We start from the raw sequence: 11,811 nt of genomic DNA on the forward strand, positions 1-11,811 counted from the left end.
TGTCACATGGCTGGATAACCAAACCTGTGGGGATTAAAAAATTATTTTTTATCATACCTTCTACATTCTCACAGCTAAGATGACAATCAAATCAAATTAATCTGATTAATGGGAGGTATTCAATGTCTAATACATGGACAAGGGGAATTCACATTCAAATGAATACCAAATAAATTGAGGTGATATTGGGTATATAGGGGATTTGGGAATATGGAAGAACAGCGTCTTAGATTTCAACAGTGAAATGGGGGACATGCAGGTAATTTAGGAAAAAAGCCAGCATACCTGGCAGGTTGATTTCTGTTCGGCAACTCCCAAAACTTTAAGACACGAGGAGACGGTAAGAGGGTCAACAAGCTCTTGCTAGGAGTGTCACTGTCTGAAGCTGAGGTGATGGTGCTGAAGCTCTCTTCCTAAACCAAACTGTGGCCACTAAACCTCTTAGGAAGAAATGAGATGACAATCCTACGTAATTTCTCAGTCTTTCCTTTCTTTTAGCAATAATCGCGCCTCAGATAAACCTCATTGGCTACGATACTGCCACTGCGCAAAGCTCAGCCTTCCCTTCCTTAACAGCCAGTTTAAAATCAACGTGCCAAGTGCAAAATGTTAGCCCTCTTCATTGCCACCTTTGAAACTTCAAATACAAGTTGTATATCCACAAGCTACATTAGAACGTTGTTCCATATTTCACTGATATAACCATTCTGTTCTGAGAATAAGTTACTTTACTTAAATTGTTACATCTTTCTTAAGTAAATGGTGACGTACACGTACGCCCCAAATTCACCTCATATTAAACACCTGACTGCTTGCTTACCTGGTGGGGAAACAACCTTTCTTGTGACCTCAACTATCTTTGGGCTGGTCTAATAATCCAACAGGTAGGACACAGGTTAGCAAATGAAAATGGCCAAATGTAAGATATGCATAGGCGGGAGAACCTCACTTACAGGAGAGAGTCAGAAACCCCACACACAGAAGAGCATAAATGAGACAGCAATGATGTGAGGTGCCATGGTTATTTTCTATGATAAAAATATCTCCTTACATATGTGGGAAAATATTTGTGATATAATACAAGGTGCTGGAACCACTGAACGGGAAAATTATTGGGCCCCCTACATGACATCCTCCACCAAGATCAATTCTTTAATTGATTTTACCATCCACTCATAACTAACATAAAACAGAGCTATCTGAAACATACCAAGAGATCTAAAGTGAAAGAATGGGGAAAATATAGTACATGAACATTAACCAAATCAAAATGATATCACATATAGTAGACTTGGAGGCAAAAAAAAACCCAAAACCCCACTACATATAAAAAGGAGTACTTCATATCAGTAAGTTCAATTTATCAGTTACTTTCAAATTTTTATTCACTTAATAACATAAATTCAAAATTATATAGAACAGAGCTACAAAGAAAAATAGACTAATAATTATTATAGGAGATTTACCAAAACTCTCTCTGTTTCAGAACCAATGAAGCCCACAAAAATATAGTAAAAAATATTTTTTAAAAAACCTGAGAAGCAAATTGCATTCAATGTGCACAAGTACTTCGCTTCACCCCAAAACTGCAGATTACAGATGCTTTCCAAGTACCATGCAGACGTTTATAAAAACTGACCATATTGTAACATAAAGCAAGTTCCAACAAATTTTAAAGGACTGAAATGTGTTTGTGTGTGTGTGTGTGTATATACACACACACATATTTCTTGCTCTCACTGCCATTAATCAAGAAATCAGTAACGAGATAACTAGAAAGTACTTACATTTACAAATTACGAAATACACTTCTAAATGACCACCCCAAAATAAATCACAACTGGATTTAGAAAATAATTTGCATGGAATGATAGTAAAACCACACACCTGGGTACATCATCATTAAGTTACCCAACATTAATGATAAAGAGATAATCTTAGAAGCAGCAACTGAAAGGAGAGATTTACCTACAAACGGGTGCCCATAATGCTATCAGCTGATTTCTCAAAAGAAACCTTGCAGGCAAGAAGGGGCTGGAAAGAAGTATTCAAAGTCATGACAGGCAAGGACCTCCACCCAAGATGACTCTATCCAGCAAAGCTATCATTTAGAATGGAAGGGCAGATAAAGTGCTCCCCAGATAAGGTCGAGTTGAAGGAGTTCATCACCACCAAGCCCTTATTCTATGAAATGTTAAAAGGACTTATCTAAGAAATTGAAGAACATCCACAACTATGAACAGTGAAATGACAACAAACTCAGATCAACAACTGAACCAAAAAGAAAACCAAAACTAAGCAAACAACTAGAACACGAACAGAATCAGAGAAATGGACTTCACATGGAGGGATTTCAGCGGGGAGGGGGAGGGGAAGAATAGAGGGACAAAGGTACCGAGAAGAAGCAGCATAATTAGTAGGCACAAAATAGATGGCGAGAGATGAAAAATGGTATAGGAAACAGAGAACTCAAAGAACTTATATGTACAACACATGGACATGAATTAAGGGGAGAGAGGAATGCTGGAGGGTAAGGGGTGCAGGGAGGAGGGGGGAAAAGGGGAGGGAAATTGGGAAAACTGTAATAGCATAATCAATAAAAACTTTTTTTAGAAAAACAAAGTAAGTAAATACATAAATGTAAAAAACAAAATAACTCGACAAGACTGATGGCAAAGATGCTCTGTATGAAAACTTGAGAAAGAAATCTTTACCCTTGAATGCACAGGTCAGACACAGAAGCTGGAAATGCACAAGTTTTGCACCTGTGGGAGGAACCTAAAATAGTAAACCAAGTCCAGGCAAAGTGGAGGAAACGAGCCCGTACATATGTCCTTGGGGGCACGTACACAAAATGAGAGCGCTTGTATTTTACTTTACTTTTTTTTACCTCTCGGTGGACAATTTCAAATAAATTTGACCTCCATGTTATTTAAAGAACCTCTGATGGAAAAAAGAAAATTACAAACGATTTTCAAGCACACTTGGCACTTGTAAAAACCTGCCTCCAATACGCTACAAAGCCAGTTCCAAAAAACGTCACAGAAAATACATTTATTGCTCCCTCGGCCGATATCTGGAGACCAGTCGCAAAGTAACTACACAATCCTGACATTTAGACGTCTCCAACTGAGCTTCTAAATTACACTACTATGAAAGTCAAAGGGATTCCCACTGGAATCAACCCCTTTTCCTGCTGACATGCACTAAGGAGTCATTCCCCAAAACGGCCACAAGACAGTAGCAGAAACCGACAGATACAATGCGTATCGCACCAATGCCTTGGCTGAAAGGTTCCTTAGCTGTTTACGGTAAAATGCAATGACGGGCACACTTTTCATTTTCCCCCCAAATTATAACTGTACAATGTCATCGCCATTCCGTTCCACTGGCCTCTGCCATCTTTCAGACAACTTCCCATTCCATCGTCCCACAGCACTGATACCTTTAGCAGCAGAGAGTTCTTCCAGGCGCCTTCTGCAGTCTTCCACAGAACGGAAATTTCTCTCCACTGAGAAATTCGGGATACTGAACTAAACGGCCATGCAAAGGTGCAATTTCTGGTGAGTACTGCTAATGAATCACGACTGCGCGGCCAGGCTGGAACCATTTCTCACTGGTCACCAAACAGAAACGTGCGCTCCCACCTCATCCTGAAGCTTCCCCGTCTTCTGCTTCGACTCTGTCAACAGGAAGTGCTTGCAGTTGGTCTTGCAGTGATGGGGCAGCACCTCTTGCAAATTACCCCAAGAAGCACCTCCTACAGAACTTGCTCTGTTATCACCACATAGGCAACATCACCTGCTCTGGATGAAGACCGCCCTGTGGAGGAGCTGCTGGTGGTAGTTCCTTCATTTGCACACTATCTCTCCTGTTCCACATTATTCTCAAAGTTTAACAGTTCATACGCCCCTAGCCATTTGCTTGCAAGCAGAACAGTTTCCTTAGGTTTCACTAGAAAACCGCATGTGGGAATGAGGTCAAGAAAGTCCCCCCCCCATCCCTTCAATATGTGTGGAAGCCAAACTTCAAAGCGATTCACATAATCATGCAGGTGCAAATGATTTTCAGTGCTCAATTTGGATACTTTGAGTATGTCACCTGTCTCCTACATGGCATAACCTGGTCTGTCCTCAGTTAAGGTCTGGACTCGATGGCCGTGAACTGCTACTGGTCTGCCATGCCTGTGGGGCACCTCTGTGCGAGACATCTTGGGCGTGAAACTTCACAAACCACTTCTGACACATTTCATCACCTAAGGGAGCCTTCTCCATACACACTACAAATCTTTATTTTGGCATTCCAGATGTGCTTTCACCTTTCTTGAAATGACAGAGCCTCATGTGCCAAAACTGTTCCTTATGTTCACCCATCTTCAGGATGAAAATGGCCACAACATCACTCAACGGTTTTGATGAGTTTTTTATTGAAACGCATGCTGGTATGACATCTGTCGTGATACACTCCAACAAAACAGTTTCACATGAAGTTAAAGACAAGAACGCAATCCAGAGTCACATGAAGGGGCAGGACGGCAAAAGGGTGGTGGGGGCCGTACTTACTTTTGGGCAAACCCGGTATAAAGACAGCTTCAACCAGAATTGCACCATTGAAATCAATTACAGTATGTGTTTTGCTCTCGCAGCACTAAAGCTAGAGTTCACTGAAAATGGGTGACTGGAAAGTTCTCCTGCTTGGTACTTCTGAAATAGACTCCTACAGAACCTCCAAAATGAACCACATTGTGAGTTACAAAATGCTTTGAACTGAATGATGCTAAACATACTACATACTTACACTTGAGAACAAAATCTGCACCCTTAAACACACGTGTTAGGCACAAGACCTCAAATTGTACAAGAGTGGCACTCATTTGACGAACCGAAAAGAGTAAATGAAGCCAAGACACACTCTAGGAAACAGGCCTCTAGACGTGTCTGGAAGGGCACGAACATAACATGATAGCGATTTGATTTGATTTAACCTCCGAGTGGAGAATTTTGAATACATTTTATTTTCCCCTTGTTTAAAGAAGCTGCAACACACAAGACAAATTACAAAAAAATTCAAACAACTTAGACCTAGTAAAAACTGGACTCCATCATGCTAAAAGCCAGTTCCAACAAATGTCACATAATACACGTTTAGTGCTCCCTATGCCCTTAATCTAGAAGCCAATCAGAAAGTAACCTGACAATCCTTACATTTAGATGTCTTGAAATGCACTTGTAATTAATATTGTTGTCAAAAGTCATTGATATTCCACAGGAATCAACCAATTCTCCTGGGGACCCGCACTAAGGTGTCATTCCCCAAAACGGCCACGAGATGGCAGCAGAGATGCACATTTGGACCATGGGTACTTTGATCTTTGCCGAAGGGTTCCTTTGGTTTTTACCAGGAGTTGCAATGACAGGCACATTTTTCATTTTCTACCAACAACATAACTGAACAACGGTCTCAACGTTTTCTTCAACCTCCCTTTGCCATCTTTCAGGCAACTTCACCATTCCGTCTTCCCAAAATATTGTTATCTGTTGAAACAGGGAACTCTTCCAGGTGCCTTCTGCAGTCTTCCAGGGAATGGAAACCTTTCTCCATTAAGGGAAATTCAGGAAGCCCGAACTAAACAGCCATGCAAAGTTGCGAGGCCTGCTGAGTACTGAGGACAAGTCACGACTGGGCAGCCAGGGTGGGAACACGTTGGCCTGGTCACCAAAGGGTAACAACACTCTCACCTTATCCAGAAGCTTCCCTGTCTTCTGCTGACAAACTGCTGGCTCTCCCTGGAGTGGTGCTTTCCGTTGGTTTAATCGGGAGCCATACCTGTTGAAAATAACCCACTGGTTTTCCGCAAGCATGTTCTAATAAAGTACTCCCTCCCGAACCAACCACATACATACTACCACATTCTTTGGACGAATATGGTCCTTTTCTTTTTTTTTTAATATCCTTTTTCTTTGTTTTAAGATTGTATTTATTGGTTTTTACAGGGAGGGGTAGGGAGGGAGAGAGAAACATCAATGTGTCATTGCCTCTTGTACATCCACTACTGCGGACCTGGCCCGAATCAAACCTGACTGGGATGTGTCCTGACTGGGAATCAAACTCTAAACCTTTGCTTTGCACACGGGCACTCAATCCTCTGAGCCACACCAGCCAAGGCTGAAGATCCACCTTTGGAGGGGCTGGTGGTGGTTCCCTTCATATGCCCATGATCTCTTCCATTCCACATTATTGTAAAATATCAACAGTTCTTCCTCCTCCTCACAATTTGTCTTGGAAATGAAACATTTTCCTTGTGTTTGATTAGAGAATCTCATGTGGTAATGTGGTCAAGAAGGATTTAATCCCACCTCCACCCACCCTACTTAACTTCTGTGAAACCCAGACTTAAAACAGACTAATGTAACTGCTGATACAAGTGATTTTCCACGCATAAACTTTGAGTATGTCACCTGAATTCCATGTGCCATAACATGGTCTGTCCTCAGTTCACGTATGCGCTGGATGGCTCTCCACTGCAAGTGGTCCACCTTCCCATGCAGCCACTGCATCCGAGAAACCTCCAGCATCAAATTTCCCAATCCACTTCAGACACGTCCCATCAGTCACAGCATCTTCTCCATAAATCTTTTCTTGCCTTACTCTCATGCATGTACCTTTCTTGACATGACCAGCCTAAGTGGTCAAAAATGCTGCTTCTGTTCACCCCTGTTCACTGTGAAAAGGGACACACACACAATCACCACTTGTGATGAGTTTCATCACACACTGATATAATAGCTGTCACAATATAGTCTAATAAAACAGTTTTGAATAATGTTAAGAGCAAGTATGGGCGACCAGAGACAGGTGATGCGATGGGGTTGGGGGAGTGGGGTTGCAGGCTGAACTGACTTGTGGCTGAACTGACTTTTTAGCCAAACAGACTTATTGGCCTAATGGACTTTTTCACTGAGCAGACTTTTTGGCTGAAGAGACCTTTTGGCGGACCCGATTTAAGGCAAGGTTCGACCAGCATCGCACCCTTAAAATCATATACAGTACATTTTTTACTCCCATAGCATTTATCCTAGTATACAGAGAGAATAGATGAATAGACAGTTTTGCTGTTCAGGACTTCCAAAATAGACTCCTACAGTAGCTCCAAAATGAACCACCATTTGACTTACATGATAACCTGACCCAAATGATGCTAAGGATGATATTACCAATTCTTGAGAAAAAAATCTTCACCCTTCAACACACAGGTTAGAAGCAGAAACTGGAGCCCTGGCTGGTGTGGCTCTGTGGATTGAGCGCCAGCCTGCAAACCAAAGGGTCATTGGTTCAATTCCATGTCAGGGAACATGCCTGGGTTGTGGGCCAGGTCTCCAGCTGGGAGCTGAGACAGGCAACCACACATTGAGGGTTTCTCTCCCTCCCTTCCCCTCTCTCTAAAAATAAATAAAATATTTTTTAAAAAAGAAAGAAACTGGAAATGTACAAGGTTTGCACATGTAGGAAGAACCGAAAATGCAAAAGGAAGTCCAGGCAAAGTTGAGAAAACAAGAGTACATACACTGATAGCTCTGATATTTTACTTTGCTTTTTTTTCTGGACCTCTTGGTGCAATATTATGTACAAATTTTACTCCACGTTGTTTAAGGAAGCTGCAACAAAGCAAACACAAACTAATTTCGAGCACGCCTTCAACTTGTCAAAGACTGACGCTGCTACGCTACCGAGCCAGTTCTGAGAAATGTCACATAAAACGTATCAATCGCTCCCTTTGCCCTTAACCTGAAAACCAGTCACAAGGTAACTGGACACACATGGAATTTAGATGTTTTAGAATACACTTGTAAATACCACTGCCACGCAAAGTCATTGAATTTCACTGGAATCAACCAGTTTTCCTGCTGACCTACATTGAAGTGTCATTGCACAAAATGACCACCAGGTGGGAGCAGAGACCGACAGTTGGAACAAACACTCGCCTATTGGCTTCTCACAAAGTTTCCTTCCCTTTTTACCCCAAGGATGAACCTAAAATAGTAAACGCACTCTAGGCAAAGTTGAGTTTAAACAAGCCCGTAAACATGTCTAGAGGGGCATATACATAAAATGAAAGTTCTTGTAATTTACTTTTTTTTTTTACATATTGGTAGAGAACTTTTACTAAGTTTTACCTCCTCGTTGTTTAAGGATTCTGCAAAACACAATGCAGATTTCAAGCATACCTGGAACTTGTGGAAACCAGACTGTATCATGCTACACAGCCAGATCCAAGAAATGTCACATAAAATATGCTTATTGCTCTCTTGGCCATTAACCTGCAACCAGTGACAAGGTAAATGGACAGCCCTGACATTTAGACATTTTCAAATTCACTTCTAAATACCACTGCCATCAAAACTAATTGATCTTCCACGGAGTCAACCACTTTTCCTGCTGACCTGTACTGAGGTGTCATTCCTTAAAAATGCCACGAGATGGCAGCGAGGACCAACATTTGGAACACATACTATACTGGCTTCACCAAAAATTTCATTCACTTCTCACCATCAGATGCCATGACAGAGACAATTTTCATTTTCCCCTGAACAACGGTACTGAACAACCGGACAACATTGTCACCATTTTGTTCCACTGCCCTCTGCCACCTTTCATGCAATTTCACTGTTCCATCATCCCACAACATTGTTCTCTTTCAGACCAGGGAACTCTTCCAGGGAAGGAAAATTCCTCTCCAATAAGAGAAATTCACAAAGACCAAACTAAAGGGTCATACAAAGGCACAAGCTCTGGTGAGGACTGCGGATGAATCATGACTGCCCAGCCAGGCTGGAACAGCTTTCCCCTGGTCACCAAAGAGAAGCAGGTGCGCTCCTGCCTTATCCTGAAGCTTCCCTGTCTTTCCTGACAAATTCTGGACATTTTCCCTCAGGTGGCTTTCATTGGTCTAACGGAGATCAGTCGTTGTCAGGAGAAGCCCTCTGGGTTTCCGCAAGGAGCACCCACTGCAGGACATCACCTCCTTTGGATGAAGACTGCCCTTTGGATGGGCTGCTGGTGGTTCCTGGGCTTCCCTCAATATCTCCTGTTCCACATTATTCTCAAATATCAACAGTTCATCCCCTCACACTTTGTCTTGGAAATGGAATGTTTCCCTTCCATTTCCGTAGAGAACTGCATGTGGTAATTCAGTCAAGATGGGACCCCCACCACCCCGCTTGACTTCTGTGGAACCCAAATGTCAAAGAGATTAACATAACGAAGCTGCTGCAAATGCTTTTTGACATTTGATTGGGATACTTTGAGTATATTGCCTGTCTCCCGCGTGCCATAACGTGGTCCGTCTTCTGTTAATGTCTGCCCTGGATGGCTCTCCACTGCACCTGGTCTGCCTACCCATGGGGCAACTGCGCATGAGAAATCTCCCACACGAGTCTTTGCAACCCACTTCTCACACGTTCCATCAGACTCAGCATCTTCTCTGTACACACCAAGCATCTTTTCTTGCCTTACACTTGTGCTTGTACCTTTCTGGAAATGACACATCCTGAGGGGCCAAAAATGTTAGGGTCAGGTGTCTTCAGTGAGAAGAGGGCCACACACACATTGAACAGTGGTCATGAGGTTTGTCATCCCAGGGGGATATGACAGCTGTCATGATACTGTCTAAAAAACAGTTTCAAATGGCATTAAAGGCAAGTATGCGGGACCTGTGCCAGGTGATGATGTGGGGGCGACACAGAGGTGGTACAGTTGTGGGGGACCAAACTGACTTTTTGGACAATCCCATTTAAAGCAAGTTTCAACCATCATCACAGCCTCGAAAGCCTATACAATATTTTTTCTGCTCTAATGGCACTTGAGCTGGCATTCACGGGGAATGGATGAGGACAAAGGTCTGCTGTACAGACCTGCTCAAATAGACTCCTACAGAACTCCAAAATGAACCACTATTTGAATTACAAAGTAATTTGATCTGAATGATGCTAAAGATGCTACAGACCAAAACCTTGGAAAGAAATTCTCACCCTTGAATGCACACATTAGAAACAGAGGCTTAAAATGCACAAGTTTTGCACCCATACAAGGAATCTAAAATGGTAAACAAAGTCCAGGCAAAGTGGAGGAAACGAGCCTGTAGACATGTCCAGAAGGGCACATACATACAATGATGGCGCTTATACTTTACCCTTTCTTTTTTTTGTACCTCTTAGTGCAAAATTATGAATAAATTTTCCCTCCACGTTGTTTAAGGAAGCTGCAACAGACAAAGCCAATGACAAATGATTTTGAAGCACACCTGCAACTTTTAACAACTTGATTAATTATAAAGGCAGTTCGAACAAATATCACATAAACCACATTTATTGTTCCCTTGGCCATTACTCTGGAAACCAGTCTCGAGGTAACTAGAAAGTCCTGACACTTAGATGTTTTGAAACGCACTTCTAAATACCACTGCCATCAACACTCATTGATATTCCACTGGAATCAACCACTTTTCCTGACCCAACTAAGATGTAATTCCCGAGAATGCCCACGAGATGGCAGCAGTACGCACACTTAGAACATTTTGGAAATGACCCTATTGTACCATCCCTGTGTTCTCAACCAACTTCAAAGGACTAAAATTATAGAAAATATGTTTCACCCTCATGGCTGCTAATGTAGAACTCAGAAACAAAAGGTAACTAGAAAGTACTTTCATTTAAATGTAATGAAAGACACTTCTCAAATAACATTCCACAAACCCTTAGTAGATAATTCATTAGAGCCAATGACTTTCCCTGCCGGCCTGCACGAAGCTGTTATTCCCAGGTGACACATGAGATGGCAGCAGAGAGACACCCTTGGGACCATTTTCAAAAGGACCATCCTGCGCTAAGGCAATTTTAAACAAATTTCAAAGGACTGAAATTATAGACAGTATGTTTCTTACTGTCATTGCTGTTAACATAGAAATCAGGAAAAAAAGGTAACTAGTAAATCCTGATATTTAAAAGTTACTAACTACACATCTAAATAACATTGCAATCAACATTCATTGATGTTCTACTACAGTCAACCACTTTTCCTGCTCACCTGCCACTAACATGTTGTTCCTGAAATGCCCACGAGAGGGCAGCAGAGATGCACACTTGGAACACTACTATTTGCTTGGCCAAAAGGTTCATCCAGTTTTTATGTAAAGACACAAAGGAAGAGACGTTTTTCATTTTCACCAATAACTGTATTGAACAATGTATTCACCCTTTTGTTCTACTGCTTTCTGCAACGTTGCAGGCATATTCATAATTCCATCTTCCCAAAAGGTATCGTTTGGCCAAGCCAATATAAAGCCAGTTTCAACAAGCATCGCAGTATTGAAATTATATACAATATTTCTTAAGTGCTCTCATTGCACTTCAGCCAGAATTCAGTTTCCAGAAATGGGACTCTGGAAAGTCCTTATATTTTCCCTTTATATTATGAGTATATGTAATATACTCATAAACAACCTCAAAAGTAAAACACAATTTCAATTACAAAATAATTGAAAATGAATGGTGATAAAGATAATACATAGCAAAAATTATGAAAGAAATCTTAACCCTTCAATGCAGATTATCAGAAATAAAAGTTGAAAATTTACTATTTTTATACCCATATTAGGAACCTAAAAGAGTAAACGAAATCCAGAGAAAGTAGATAAAAACAGGCACATCGACATCTCTGCAAGTGTATATACATAACATGATAGTGAAACTGGAAAAGACACCGGTGTCCAAGCTGCCGGTCACTACCAAACACAATAAGCAATGACAGCGATCA

At 41.5% G+C, this 11,811-nt stretch overlaps 1 pseudogene; it reads right to left on the reverse strand.

Annotated features, from left to right (window-relative positions):
• Positions 1-437: 437 nt before the first annotated feature.
• On the reverse strand, positions 438-555 carry LOC128779478 (U4 spliceosomal RNA; annotated as a pseudogene).
• Between the last annotated feature and the right edge of the window lie 11,256 nt (positions 556-11,811).

This window comes from Desmodus rotundus, chromosome 10 (assembly GCF_022682495.2).
Source record: "Desmodus rotundus isolate HL8 chromosome 10, HLdesRot8A.1, whole genome shotgun sequence".
NCBI lineage: Eukaryota > Metazoa > Chordata > Mammalia > Chiroptera > Phyllostomidae > Desmodus > Desmodus rotundus.